The sequence below is a fragment of the Lathyrus oleraceus genome, chromosome 6 (genome assembly GCF_024323335.1).
Source record: "Lathyrus oleraceus cultivar Zhongwan6 chromosome 6, CAAS_Psat_ZW6_1.0, whole genome shotgun sequence".
Lineage (NCBI taxonomy): Eukaryota > Viridiplantae > Streptophyta > Magnoliopsida > Fabales > Fabaceae > Lathyrus > Lathyrus oleraceus.
The window spans coordinates 425,794,791-425,805,252 of record NC_066584.1 but is presented as its reverse complement, the minus strand read 5'-3'; positions in this window follow the sequence as shown (position 1 = coordinate 425,805,252).

The window sequence follows — 10,462 nt, the reverse complement described above, 5'->3', positions numbered from 1 at the left end:
AGTCCAAAGAAAAAATTTGGAGTGAGATAAAGGTACAATCATTTGGCCCTTAATTATACGGTATCAATTATGTTTTTTCAATTACCGATACTAACTATCAATCTGTATGTTTTTCTTAGCGATGTTTTAACATCGAAGAAGAAAGAAGAGGTTTTTGTATGAAATTGGCCGGAAAACTTCTAAGAGGGTTTCAGACATTTTTATCATCCAAGTTCCTTAAGGATGCGGATGGTAATTTTGTGGATGCGGAGCTTCCTAAAAAATATGAAAGTTTGATATCGGCTGAAGAATGGGAAGCTTTCAAATCCAAAAGACAAGACCCGGTTTTTCAAAGAATAAGTGCTACAAATCGGGAAAGAGCATCAAGTCCCGCATATCCGTACCGAAAAGGACGTGTCGGATATGGACGCTTAGAACAATCCATGGTAAGTATTTATAAATTGCGATAACAAATTTGTTCATCATATATTAGTTTTATCTGATCAAATTGTATGACTTAATGTGTAGCTGCAGAAGGAGGAAAGTTCAGAAACATCTCTTCCTGCACATGTTTTGTGGAAGGAAGCCCGTGTGGGCAAATCTGGAGTTCCTCAAGAAGAAGTTTTACACGTATACCAGAAATGTGTAAGTATAACATTTTTTCATTAATTGAATAACATTTTTATACACAAATATTTGACAAGTATACGGTATTCATCTGATTTTTCAGGAGGAGCTGTCTCAGTCTTTATCTCCCGATGATACTAAGGGCATACTTAGTCGGGCATTAGATGTCCCTGAGTATTCTGGTCGGGTGAGGGGTAAGGGATTTGGAGTCACTCCGACCTCCCTGAGTGTTAAAAAAGGAAAGGCTCCTAGTAATCGGGAGCTTCATGCAAGATTGGAAGCCATGCAAGCTGAGCTTGATGCATTGAGGAGAGAAAGAGAGGCTAGCGCCTCAACAGTATACAGAGATGCTTCGGACAAAAACAGTATCAACTGTACCTTTCAGCCGAACATTCCAGAGGTAATTACATATAATTGTCTTAAATTGAACTATTTGCTTAAATTGTGTATTTGACATATATACACATTAACGATTTCTTGTTATTATTGGTTTTAGGGCATTTTCCATTGTCAGCTGTATTTGTCGTCACCATACTATCGGATGGTTGGCAAGGGAAAAGTGCATAACGTTAGCGGAGTATTACTCCACACTAGAGAGCTCCCTGCTGGATGTTTGAAGGTATCAGTTGATATTGCAGTTGACCCGAATGCAGCATTACCATATCCTAGCGATGATTCGGATGCAACAACGGTGCACGAAGCAGTAGGTTCGTTTGTTGCATGGCCGACAAACCTCATATGCGTAGGATATGAGGTATGCTTAAAACTTATGTTAACTTTAATGTGTATATTCAAAGTTTAAAATTTATGCTTAAAATTTTACTTACATATTTTCCTTGGTTATGTTAAATAGACTCCCACAAAATCCAAATCAAGAAAAGAGGTAATATACAATGATATGACATATATTCATGGAAGTTGTTACATTCTTAATTTGATCTAACTATTTATATGACATGTAGCTTCAAGAAAATGAGGTTAGCAATGCCTCCGCACAACAAAAAAGGAGGTTAGCAACGCCTCCGCACGGGTAAAAAGTTCTGGTGCTAAGAAGACCGTAGCTAGGAAAAAACCTACCACCAAGTATAGGTCGTGCCTCAGGACATTTCTAGAGATGACCGATATACCGGCCGGAGGTGTTCGGACTGTACATATGGAGGAAGGGATTTTCGGCTTTGATCACGACCAAATGATTGGTAATGAAGACTTCATGCAAGTTTTTAGTCATGAAGAAATCGGCGTCACCGTTGTCAATACATATATTAGGTAAATCCGGTCTACTTTGTTTTATTAATTAAACAACTTATGTTAATGATGTTTACTTTATGTTAATCCGGTTTACTTTATGTTTCAAAAGAGGTGTTAATGATGTTTTTATATTAGGTATTTGTATGACAAATTGATGCGCCCCAATGGTTTGGACGAGACATTCGGATTCTTAGCACCCGCGACCGTCAACTTAGGTTTAATCTTAAGTAGACCGGATACCGTGACGGAGTACGTTCTTCGGATCCTCATGGACAATAAAGATGCGGAGAAGTTGTTTTTTATACCGTTTAATACCGGGTTAGCATTTCATTCTAAATTCATCTATTATAATTATTTTCCAAGTTACCATCTAACATTTGCCTAATCATTACAGTGGACATTGGTTGTTGCTCGCAATCAATCCTATCCGAGAAATTGTGTATTATCTTGACTCGTTAGGAAATGATTGGACAACATACCCGGTTATGAAGGTCCTAATTGACACGTAAGTGAGAATGTTCAAAATTTTTCTTAGTTTATGTGAATTGTTCTAATTGCTTCATTTTTATTTTATTAGCGTCCTACAAGCTTTTCGGGCCCAACGAGATATCCAAACCTCAAGGAGGGGCGCCAACTCCATTACATGGATTAAAGTGGCGGTATATTTTTAATTACCACATTTTTTATTATATTAGTGATGACACTTGATAAAACTTAGGATTTATAATCCATATTTTTTTTTCATATGTAGTGTCCTCAACAACGTAATCAAATAGATTGCGGGTATTTCATGTTGAGGTTTATGCGAGATACTCTTGCTTTGGACCGATTAATGATTCCCATCGATGTATGTATTTCTAACTTATGAGTTATTTTTATATTTACACATATCTCATATAATTAAATAGTTGGAATTAATTCAAAATATGTTATATTAGTATGTAGTACTTTGAGGAATTCAAGTGTGCATTTTATACAAAGGATCAAGTGGACGAAATCAAAGAGGAGTGATGTCAATTCATGATAGAGCTCAATGTTTTTTCATAAATTTGTGTAATTAATGTGTACATTTGTAGTATATGTAATGACTTGTAAATGTGTACATAAATTTGTATATATTTTGATACATTTAAGGCAAAATTGGTTTGAATTGGTATATATATATATTTGTTAGCCAAAAATTGGTAGAAAAAAGGCCAAAATGGCATATATAAAATGTGATAATTGTCTGTCAAAATCTGGTTGAAAACAGGTAGAAATTCTGGTTTATAAACTTGGAAAAAATGTGGTTTAAAACAAAAGCTTCAAAAATTTTCGTATACCTTAGACAGCGCTTTTGTAAAAAGCGCTGTCTAAGGGGGGGATTAGAAAGCGCTTTAGGCAAAAGCGCTGTCTAAGGGGGGGGGGGGGGGGGGGGGCTTAGACAGCGCTTTTTGAAAAGCGCTGTCTAAGGCATACCTAAAAAAAGTAAAATAGGAGGGTCTTAGAAAGCGCTTTTGGTCAAAGCGTTGTCTAAGGGGGGGGGGGGGGGGGGGGGGGGGCTTAGACAGCGCTTTTTGAAAAGCGCTGTCTAAGGTATACCTAAAAAAATTAAAATAGGAGGGTCTTAGAAAGCGCTTTTGGCCAAAGCGCTGTCTAAGGGGGGGGGGGGGGGGGGGGCTTAGACAGCGCTTTTTGAAAAGCGCTGTCTAAGGTATACCTAAAAAAATTAAAATAAGAGGGTCTTAGAAAGCGCTTTTGGCCAAAGCGCTGTCTAAGGGGGGGGGGCTTAGACAGCGCTTTTAAGATTTAAAAAAGCGCTGTCTAAGGCTAAAAAAAGCGCTGTCTAAGGTCTTGTTTGGCGTAGTGAAATCTAAAATTACTATTTTTTCTACCTTCAAAATCAAATAATCACAATAAAAATAAATGGAAAGTAACTAATTGAATAAACTAACCTTATAAAAGAGAGGATTGAAAAGGAAAAATAAGATTTTTTTTTCTGGTTTCAAACAGCTCTAACAGAGAAAGAGAGAAGAGAATAACGTTTGACAGGAGAGAGAAGTGAGAACGTGTGAGAAAGGAGAAAAAAACGTTTGGTTTCCAAATATCCTATTTTTCAGCATTTAATATTTTATTTATTATATATGATACAAAACTATTTTTATTTATTAATTTTTTTATATTCACTAATAATAGTTAATTTGAGGTCCCACAAAAAATGAGGCTCTGTGCTACTACACAGCTTGCACAGGAAAAGAACCGGCCCTGCTTGTGACATGTAATGATGAATCTCGAGGGAAGAATAGGCCTTGAGCTGAAATTTGTTTCAAGTATCAAAGAACTCTTATGGCATATTGAAAATGTGTTGTGGATAATGTATTGAGAAATTGGCTTAATTGTTGTGTGATAAGGTAATGTCAGACCTGATTGTTGTTAGGTACAAGAGGAGGCCAATTAATCTTTTGTAACTTGAGATGTCTGTATGTGGGGAGATGTTATCATGAAATAATTTGATGGATGGATTTGCAAGTGTGTTGAGAGGTTTGGATCTAAGTAATCCTGAATCAGATAAGAGGTCAAGGCAATACTTGCTTTGGCAGAATGAGATGCCTTTATTCGAGTGAGTTACTTATAGTCCAATAAAGTATTTAAGTTGGCCTAAATTCGTGATTTAAAATTGGTTGTGCATGACTGATTTGATATGGTCAGATTCTTCTAAAGAGTTTCCAACAATGATGATATCATCAAAATATACTAGGAATATGATGAAGGATTGATTGTTTTTATTGATGAATAAGGAGTGATCAGTATTAGCTTGAACAAAGTCATTGTGAATGAGGGTGGTGGTTAATTTTTCAAACCACTTTTGACTTATCTGCTTGAGTCCATAAAGTGATTTCTTAAGTTTGCATACTTGATTTGGTTTGCCGATTTTGATACCCGGGAGTATTATCATGTAAACATCTTCTTGCAATTCACCATGCAAGAATGCATTGTTAACATCTAATTGGTGAATATGTCAACTATAGATGGACGTGAGAGCTATAAGAAGTCTAATTGTAGTAAGCTTAGGCACAAGAAAATAAGTATAAAGTAGTACAACCCTTCAATTTGATTGTAGCCTTTAGGTACTAGTTTGACCTTGAATATTTCCATTGTGTCATCTGCATGGAACTTGATCTTGAAGATCTATATGCATCCTATAAGTTTGATGTTTGGTATCAATGGATGATGCATGTATGTTTGTATCAGATTGTAATGGTAGTGCAAGGCTATGTTAATTAGGGGTATGTGTTTGTTGCATATGATGTTGTTCTGAAATGGTAGGTTGTGTGAGATTTTGGTGTACATGATACATTTCCCAATTTCTATTAGGATTGTTGTCATTTGGTCAAAATGAGATTATATATTCATGAAAGGTTACATTTCTAAAAATAAAAACTTAATTGGTATGTAAATCCAAAATAACATATTCTTTGTAACCTACCTTGTATCCCTAGAAAATTGATTTTCTAGCTCTTGAATCAAGTTTGAATTTATGAGTCTGTAGTGTGGATGCAAAATTAAGACATCCGAAAACTTCAAAAAGGTGTATGTCAGGGTCTTTGTCAAATGAAATGGAATAAGGAGATTTTTTAGACAATATTGGAGTGGTGACTCTATTGATAAGAAATATATCATGATTTTTTATGACACATGATTTATGACAATATGATCAATGTGTTGATGTTTTCAACACAAGAAATTTGACATTGGATGCCTTTGATATTGTAAAAGGAGGAAATGAAAAATTCAAGACCATTATCACTTCTTAGTATTTGAGGTGTGGTTTTATTTTAGTTTTCAACCATGTTGACAAAAATTTGAGCATGCATAACTACTTCTGATTTGACTTTCATCAAGATAATCCATGTAAATCTATTAAAATCATCTAAAGTGGTTAAAAAATACCTATGTCCATGAATAGAAGGAATGGATAAGAGACCCCATATATTAAAATTTAAAAGAGAAAATTTAGAAATAACATGAGATGTGTTGATACTGAAAGAGATTTTCTTTTGCTTAACAAAGTCACAAATGTCACAAACTGTTTTATTATCATTGATAATGGATGGATGCAATTTTTTCATATCATATAATATATGATTGGATATATGTCTTAGTATAAAATGCCATATTGTGTTTTGAGGTATGGTGTGAAAGAGTGAGTGACTATAAATATGGTTTGCATGTTTACATAGAAGTAACTAACTACTTCTATATGAGAAAAGTTGACGAAAACAAATTAGTTAGTGCCTAACTAACTTGTATCTTCTTGTTGATCCATCTCGTGTGATAACATTATTTATTGGCTATACCAATAAATATGTCATATATTTTTTAATTTTCTAAAAATTAATTGTCACACCTTAATTTTAACCCTAAATCACTCCGTACATTCATCACAGTTGTCACATCTCAACATAGCATACAATGTATTCCATACCGCATAATGCCTAAAATATCAGTCGAAATGATTTTTTTCGGATCTACAGGCAAACCGGTTGAATTAATCGACGGATGTGGGTCAAATCAGTGGACGAAATTTTTTAAAATCAAGCTTCCAGACATCAGCTTTATTAATCTACGTTTCGCGTAGTTTAATCTGATATGCTTGATTTATTTTTCAGCTAATTTTTCGGCCACTTTTTGATCAACTCGAGCCTGTTTAACCGGTCAAAATTTATTTCAAAATCAAAAGAAACGCTGTATTTTTCCAATAAGTTTATTTCGCACTGATCATTTTGGTACATTCATTTTAATTTTTCGAGCACTTTTGCGTCCTACTTTTATTCATTTTGAATCTGTTTATTAAATTTTTTTTGTCAAAATATTTAAAATAAATAAATAGAATTGATTACATATTAAAATTGATTTTATTTTATTTATTTTAAGAGATTAATTACTATACACTGTCAGTGTAAAAAGTTTTACACCGTCGATTCATCACCATCACCCGTTTGTATTACTTTATAGATTTTTAAAATAAAAGTCAAACTTCTTTTAATATCCAACGTCTATAATTAAGTGATGGTGTAAAATCCTTTTACACTGACAGTGTATTTCAATTAATCTCTTATTTTAAATGTATGAATTATATTTCACTTAATTGGTTTTAATTCATTTTTATACTCAAAATATCAAAATATCAAAAAGGGCATTGTTGACATTGTTTAAAATTTAAACCTAGTATATATTCCTACTGCTACTAGTTTATGAGGGGAGATCAAAAAGCGAGCCGCACACAATACCTTCAATTCATTATCTTTTTCTCCAATTGAAACGGAAGAAAATAAAAAGAAAAAAGAAAAGGTGGGAGAGCATTTTGGCCTTCTTCATTTTTCACGTTGAACACACCACAGATACACTGAGGATGTTTCTCATTTCATTTCAAGGAAAACCAAAAAATAGAACCTCACTTAATAAAAGGCCAACCCTTTCCAAACTCGGATTCCCCTCCTTTCCAAACACATAACCCACATCCTTCCCTCAAAATTGAAAAGAAACACAACAAATATTTTATATTCTTCACTTAGTACCATCTCTATTTGATTTTGGAACCAAAATAACAACCAAATATGGTTCACCACCGTCGCCGTCCAAAATAATGGCAGTGACTCTAAGTGATTTTGTATGATGACAAGGTTATTGCTTATGATATGCAGTCTCCTACCTAAATCTTTTTTTTTTTTCTTTTCAAAACTTCTTTCTATTTCTTTCATATTATTTTATTATTATTTTACTAGTTCTTTTTTTTAGTTTTTTTATTTTATTTTTGGTTTATATTGTGATATAATGTGGGCTGATAATTCTAATTCTTTTTCTATGTATGTATGTATAAGATACAACAAGACTTTGATGACATGATATTCACTCTTCTAACAATTTGATTTGCAATGTTATTTGTCGATGAAACTATGAGCACACGTGAGCTTCACATAAATTCAAATATGATTTTAAGTTAAACAATACTATATTAAAGCTGCTATTTTAAGTTAGCTTATAATAGTTTATTTCAAAGTTTTTGTATTTTGTTAATTTTCTCTTTAAATTTTACTTGTAATAATTTTATTTCCATATATATATATATATATATATATATATATATATATATATATATATATATATATATATATATATATATATATATATATATGTGATTTTTATTTGTAGGTATTATTTATTCTAGTATTGTTGAGTTTTCGAGTGTATTGTGTTTTTATACATACGATGTTGTTGTATTTTGATTTTCTTTCCATGACGTTGTGATCTCAGAATTTAAATTCAATTTAACTTTCGAAAATCGTTTGGACGCATAGGTTGTTGCTCTACTTCTTATAAGAGTGATTCTTACATGAATCTACTCTACGTTAGCTTAGAGCTAAATTCAGCGGCTTTCGATTTCGGTTGATTTCTAGTCTCGTGGCTTACTCTTGGGCCTTCTTACAATGAGTTCGGTTCAGTCTCGTGGCTTACTCTTGGGTCTTCTTACAATGAGCTATTTTCTTTTTGCATGCTCGCATTTACTTGTCTCTATTTCAATTACCCTCAAATCATTTCAAACCATCTTCTTAAATAAAAATGGAAGAAAAAGATTATCCTGGATGGAATATCCAGTCGTAATCCCGAATATTAGGCCCAAGTTGTAAGAGCTTGTAAGCCCTATGTATTCGTCTTCTCTTCAAAACACTTCAATATTCAAATCATTTTCATAAGTAAAATATGAAGAAAAAGATTACTCTAGATAGAATATCCAGTCGTAATCCCGAATATTAGACCCAAGTTGTAAGAGCTTGTAAGCCCTATGTATTCGTCTTCTCTTTAAAATATTTATAAATATTCATATGTATTTTTCTCAATAAAATTGGAAGAAAAAGATTACCTGGATGGAATATCCAGTCGTAATCCCGAATATTAGACCCAAGTTGTAAGAGCTTGTAAGCCATAAATATTCGTATTCTCTTTAAAGTATTTGTAAATATTCAAACGTCTTTTCTCAATAAAATTGGAAGAAAAAGATTACCTGGATGGAATATCCAGTCGTAATCCCGAATATTAAACCCAAGTTGTAAGAGCTTGCAAGTCCTAAATACACGTCTTTTAAACCCAAAAATACACTAAACCAATCAAACTCTATTTTCGCCGCCGAGCGAGTGATCTTTAAAACTTTTTCATAAATGAAAGACACCTTGTCTTAAGGTGATGTAAAGCAATGCTTCGTCCATAATTGTTGAGTTGAGATAAGTGACGTTTTTCCGAATGTTGATTTGTAAATTCATTCGACGCGATGTATACATCCACTCCTCATCTGTTTTGGGTAAAACAATGTTTTTCGTCGATTAATACAATATAGCTTTCGCTAAAATCGACCAACAAACAAACATTTTCTACCCAGAACTACATAAGCCTTGAGTTCTCTATTGCACCCGGAGATACGTAGGAGCAGGACTTGTAAATCTTGTCAGGCCCGTTAATAAAAAACTTAGGTTTAGTCCCATTCGTTGCAAAATCCAAAAACATTCTTCTCTCTTCTGTTCTTTCTTTCCCACCTAATAACTCGATAGACCTAACATTTCAAACTAACACTAACGTGCACAACTAACCTAATGGTTCCCGTTGAATACAACGGACGTGAGGGGTGCTAATACCTTCCCCTTGCGTAATCGACTCCCGAACCTTGATATTGGTTGCGAAGACCATAATCATTGTCGTTCTTTCTTGGGTTTTATCGATATTTCCCCTTTCCTCTTTAGGAATAAATAAAGTTCGGTGGCTATTCTGTTTAGTCCATCATGCGAGCGTGCGGTTGCGCTTCGCTAAGTCATGTTCTTATTTTTCGAGGTGCGACAATAATTATAATAAAAAATTAATAAAAATGACTTAAAATAAATTATTTCAAATGTGAGATTGACATATAATCAATAGAATAATCTGAATACATTCATTTACAGATATATCCAACTCAACCCGTATAGTTTTGGTTCGGGTATCGAGTTTGAGTTTTGCAACCTATAGATCCGTTGAACCAATCCATTGATGTGACTTTAGTAATTTTTTTATTATTTTTATTATATTAGAGTTATATCTTAGGATATGAAAAATCAGCACTATAGAATAATTAAGGCATTATTCTATAGTGCTGGTTTTTCATATCCTAAGATATAACTCTAATATATTATTATTTTAAATAAAAATATAAAATTAATATCTCACTAATAACCATAATTTTTCAAAAAAAATTATTCTACACCAATAATAATACTAGACCAATGAACTTAAGTAATTCTAAGATTAAATATTGTTTTTTATTTTCTTTTGCATCATTTCCCACTTATGTATTTTATGAAAATAACATGTATTGTTGAATTTTATACTATTATAAAATGTTATGTCGAATTGATAAAGTTTATTAGATATTATATGATGTGTTTCATTAATTTGAGTGTTATAAATGAGTATGATTGTATTGAATTGTGTTATATTTTTTTAAGATCGACAAAAAAAATTATTTGAAACACAACCCGCAAATTCAACCCAATCCAACTAATTAATGAACGAATTGGTTCATGTCAGTTTTGATAATGAAATT